Source organism: Malus domestica, chromosome 05 (assembly GCF_042453785.1).
Source record: "Malus domestica chromosome 05, GDT2T_hap1".
Lineage (NCBI taxonomy): Eukaryota > Viridiplantae > Streptophyta > Magnoliopsida > Rosales > Rosaceae > Malus > Malus domestica.
In genome coordinates, this window is record NC_091665.1 from 11,554,288 (window position 1) to 11,560,511 (window position 6,224).

Genomic DNA, 6,224 nt, shown 5'->3' on the forward strand with positions numbered 1-6,224 from the left:
GCTCACAGACAGTGCTAAAGCGACGGTTGCGCGTCCCTTCACCATATAACTCTGTAAGATGGAGTATTATGGAAGATGCACTGTCCATGCCCTCGTGCTGTCTCTGTAGCTCCTCATTCATGGAAGCCAACAGATAGCACTTGGCTTGTGTGTCATCCCCAATGTGCTTGTCATACTTAGCACGTTCATCCTCAGTAGCCTCAAGGCCGAGAGGTATGTGAGGTGGAGCCTTGTCTAGCACGTAAACAATCTTCTCCAATGTTAGGAGAATCTTGACATTACGATACCATGATGGGAAATTGTGCCCCTCTAGGCAATGTTTGTCGAGTATTTTCGCGAGTGTGCTTCCAACCATATCTATATACATAAACAATAAAATAATTAGATTGATTGTTGATTAAGTCAAACAATTCGGGTCTTTAAACCAAATGACACCACCCACCATTTTTGGCAAATTCCATATCCCCCAAGATGGAATCCGGGAGATTTAAAAAAAAACTCCTAGCGGGTTATGGGAGGCTCACTATTACCAAGCCCACCTCACGATGATATGATGTTGGCTAGCAAAATAATAATGAGAGGGTACAATTACCCATTCACAACAACTTCTTGTGATTACCCATCTTTTTGGCCTCTAGAGAGTAATGCCTCACGATGATACGATGTTGGCATTATTTCTCTTAGTTAAGTTCTTTCCCACCATGCTGGTTTAGATAGGGGTTCAAGCATGACCTCACGATGATACGATGTTGGCTACACTCGTTGCCTACCATAACCTCATCAAATGTTTTAAATAAACTCCTCTTGAGTATAAGCATGCACTTTGCACTCCCCCATGATAGGGTGAAGGCGATGTACAAGTCATAAACGATTGGAGCCTACCACAGTGGAAGGCCACGAAAAAGTGTTCAAAGCACTCTTACGCTTTCAACTTAATATTGAATGTTGGTTGAGGGATTTTAAGGTCTCATCAATTTTATTTATTTAATCATATTCAAATAAATAATGTCCTATTACAACTACTAGTCCAAAGTTAATGTAATTAGTAGCATATGATATCCCCACTATTCGTTTTCACAAAACAAATCAATATCAAAACATTTTTCAAAATATTGGAGATATATATTACTACTGATTGTTTTCATTATAGTTTAGTAGCGTATGATACTCCCACTATTTGTTTTAAGAAAAACAAATCAATATCAAAAACTAATTTTTCAAATATTGGAAGTAACTACTACTACTAAGGTTTTTGCATTCCTTTGAAATTGGACTTTATAATTATCTTAGGCTCTTGGATGACCATGGACTTATTAGGTTATTGCAACAACAAGCCAACATTGTTGAATATAAACTCGGGGAGGTTGTGTCAATTTAATTACGTGCTTATCAATCCAATTAAAACATTTTCATTGAGCCATTAGAAATGAAAGACAATCATTCATTGCTAATTAGGGCATTGGACCCATTTAATCTTTAATCTCATGTCAAAACCCTCTTTTAGTTATGTCTCCTTACCAATAGTTAAAGAAACTCTAGTCTAGCACTAGAGGGAATCAACTAACGAATAGAGATTAAGAAGTAATAAGAATTACAAACCGATTTGTACAAATTCCTATAAATTACATATACAAAAGGGGAAGAGATAGATTAACGTCAAACGTGACAAGGTCCAATTAAAACAGTAATTAAAACACATTCCCAAGGTTCAAATAATTTGATTTTAGCGCCTTATCTCATAGCTCAATTATAGTTTAAGGCACAAGTCCATAGTCACCCATTTTTCTAACTATTTAATCACATCAAATAATCAAATGGAATGCAACATAAACAATTAGATTTAGTGTATATGGGCATAAGAGTATTATGAGTTTAAACAACTAACAAAATTAAAATAAAATATTTTAACTTTCTAGTTAGTAGGGGCTTAAATGCAAATATGAAAAAGTTAGGGGTCAAACTGTAAATACTCAAAAGTATAAAATATCTACTTTTCAAATATTACAAAATAGCCCCACAAGTGGATAAATCCACTAGGGGAGGCCGGCCACTTAATGGCGATGGGAGATCTCTTACACAATCTTACACAACATGCATTAAATCAACATTATGTAGAAAAAATTAAATTTTGCTTGTCACTTGGTTTTGGCTTCAAAGACTTTAGTAAAAGGGTGATGGAAATCTCCTAGTCAAGTCTAGGATTTAATAAATTTTTGATATGGCTATGGATGATATGTACATCATCCAAAACCACAAAACAATGCATGAAAACCAAATAAAACCATTTTCACCCAAAACCAAACTATGAACACCAAGAACAAAACCATGAACACATTTTTCAAGATTTGTATATTCTTGGTGATTTTTCAAACCCAAAAACAAAAGTGACAAGAACACTTCTTTCTAGCTTTAAAAGGATGTGAGAGTGGTTTACAATAAAGCACAAACACAACCCAAAACCACCCCCAAAACCGTGCCCTCCCTTTGGTTCAAAACCCCAAATTTTTGTTCATGACTTATTCTTCATTCATGCATATCTTTTTCAACTCTTGATTTATATTTTTCAACCATTGAAAAACAAAAGATAAACATTCTTTAAATGAAGAAATAATATGTCAAACTAGTTCTAAACTCATTTTTCATTCATGCATACAAAACATATTTTGCATACATATCTTTCTCAACTTTTGACTAACATTTTTCAACTATTGAAAAACAAAAGATAAACTCATTTTGAATGAAGCAATAATCATGTCATACATAATATTAATACCCATATGCATAAAATCTAAAAGGACACATTATACATAAACCTTTGGCTCTGATACCACTTGAAGGGAAAATTAAGAGTTTAACATTTGGGATTTCTAAATGACTAGCATGCATATACAATTCAAAATTTATATACATGAGCAATGGAAGCAATATATCAAATAAAATCAAAGCTATAGTCATGCAAATCCCCTTCAAGGTTCATAGGTTTATATATAATGCATCAAAACAATTTTAGAGAAGAACAAAGTGAAGGTTTAGTCTAATACCTCTTGATCTAGACTTGAGACCAAGGATGGACCACCTCCAAGCCCTTTGTTCCTTGAACTCCTTGAGCCTAGCTTCCCTCCTTGCCTCCTCCACTTTGTTAGAATGAGTGCTCCTAGGTTCTCTTCAAGTTTCCAAAGTAGGAAACCTCTAAAGATCCTCACCCACTAGTGTAGTGAGAAGGATGAAGGAATAACCAAAAGGGTGAAAGATGTGTTAGTAAAAACACCCCTAAGGTGGCTGGCCTTTGTAGTGTTAGAGAGCTATTTTTCTTTTGCCTCTTTGTTGTTTTAACACTTCAAAAACCCTATTGAACAATATCTCTATAAAGTTCCTTATATAGACAAAAAGAAACCTAGTCAACCACTTGACTAAATATCTCTCCCTTTCCACTTAAAGTGGCCGGCCTCTTGTGTTGGATTTGGGCTTTGGGCTTTTATATATTTCAAGTCATCCAATGCTTGAATAAAAACCCAATGGGTTTAGGCCCAATGGGCCCAATTAAACCCGAACGTTTCTTTAAGCCCAAAACGATCTTTATCGCTTTTATGATTTCTTTAGACTTTCTAAATTAATCACAACACTTAATTAATCCAATTAATTATTTCCATCATCCATTAGTTACTCACTACAATAGTGTATTGGTGAACAATCTTTTAGGTTCTAATTAGCAAGGCAGTGAGGTGATTGGCACCAATCCAATTGATTATATTTAATCCAATCACTTAGTGAATTAAAACATACTTTTAATTCACCTTCTTCTTTGACGACTACATTTAATCATTTAGAAGAACTCACAAGCCATGAGTGACATCTAACCATATATCATGGCTACCCAAGCTAATGTAGAAGTTTGTTCGGAGAACCTATTCAGTTGGAATTACAATGTAATTCGATCCTTCTCTAAAACAATACTCTCAATCACATTACTAGAGTATGGAAATATTATGTCAAACCCCTAATGTGATTATTCCTTCTTATATGATTCTTTTGAGTCGTATAGGAACGCTTTCCTTTATTACGCTCGATACTTCGGCCGAAGATTCCCGAATCATATCTTAGAGTATTCTTCCTCTCTTATCGAGGATTAGAGATTCCTTGTTGCGCATACACTTGCCTTCATGACTAAGTGGCTTAACCCCAATTATGCCGTGGACACCCGCGAATGGGGAGACTTTGACATAATCAAAGATTAAGTACTTAACCACAAGACAACGACGATGCCTCAGGTCAAAGGACTACTTACATTATTCCAAGCATTAGAGTTACTTGCTTGACATGTGAGTAGACCTCCATGCAAGTACTCTCGTTCGATTGTGTTCAGTGAACTCATTCTCTTAATGAGCACCTACATGCTTGTCTTAGTGTCACAACATGAATGGGATGAGACTTTCCATCCTTCCATTTGAAACAGACACAGTATGTACAGGTCTAAGCATTGTCAGTATCCCTCCGACAATCCAATGACCAGGAATCTTTTTGGACATTTGGTTATGTGAAGAAGGTCTCTGTAGTCTAACATCATTAGATTACTTCTTCAATCGATCCATTGTCCATGGATACACTATTTAGGACATATATCGTTTATTGAGATAGTCCTAATTTGTGTCTTTGCCATTTGATGTATAAGAGTCATCCATACATCAATTCATTTGTCCTGAAAGGTTTCTTCCAAAGATTGACTTTCAGGGCATATTTCCAACATCAACTAGGTATGAAAGTACTTTTGTATGACTCACATTTGCGACTTTTTCCAGGTAAATTGAAGTCTAGATGGGTTGGACCTTTCAAACTGATTCAAGTATTTCCCCATAAAGCTGTGGAGATAGAAAACATCAAGAATGGCACACGTTTTAAGGTCAATGGGTAGCGTTTGAAAGCTTATTTGGAGAATGTGGCATAAGAGCAGGTCTATCTAGTTGTGGATTCTATCAAGTTTACAACTTAAACATGTTGTCTTGTCTTGCCTAGACATTAAATAAAGCGCTTGCTAGGAGGCAGCCTAGCTGAGTTTGTGTTCTTTCCTTTTATTTGTGTTTTTTTTTGTCTTTGTTTTATTTTCATTCCATGTGCTCTCTATCTATTCGCATTGCATGCATTCCATTCATTTTTAAGCATTGAGGACAATGCTTAGTTTAGATTTGGGGTGTTGGAAATTGAAAATTTTCTTTTGATTTCAATTTTGGTTAAAGTTTGCTTTTGCTTACTAATGTGAATGTATATGATGGCTGTGTATACAATTTGACTATGATGCTATCAAGAAAAGTTCCATATCATAATTTTGTAGTTCACAAAGTTATTACTCTTGAATTATGGTGATTAAAGTGTCATGCTCAAATTCTGGAAGAAGAATAGTGGAGACTACCCTAGTGAGTTATTTTGAGCCTATTTGCTTCTTTGAGAGGGTTTAAAGTGTTTCTCCTCCTACCTTTTTCTTTCAATTTTACTTTAAATGTTCTCATTATTTCTCTTTGATTGAATGCTAAGAATAATCCTATGTTGCAGATACCATGTGTTTATTATCACCTATGAATGAACTCAATGAGATGATGTTAGGCTATGCATGTTTTAACCACTAAAAGGCCAAATTCCCTACCTTTATGAGTGTTCCATTACCCCGGTTTGAAGCCAAACACTTGTAGCCTTTTTCTTTTCTCACCACTATATTTCCCTACCCTTTCATCTCAATCAGAGATACTTAGCCATTACAGCCATACCCTATAGTTTGGGGAATACCAAAGTGATGAAGACAAAGATAATGATTAAGCTCTACATCAAGAAAATGGCGTGTACCGAGGTAACACATGCTGGAATTGCAAAATAAAAAGAGAAACAAAAGTTTGAATAAAAAAAGAAAAGAAAAAAAATCAATAAAGAAGATGCAATTTCCAAATCCTTCACTATCGCATGTGTGTCCTAGACGCCAATAACAAACAACGAAGATCAATTCAAGAGGAGAGCTTGCTGGTTTCACAACAAAGACACTTTGGTATGTCCCAGGCTCTAATATTTCCTATCCATTCTTTCGTAGCCCCTAGCCTAAGCTTTACATTACAACCTTGTGAAAGACCTAGCTGATCTTTGGGGATATATTCATGGGTGTTGGTAAGTATGTGTGCTATCCATATTCTTAGTGTTTGATTCCTTTCATGAGATATATTCAGAAATTGTGCTGTTATTTCATA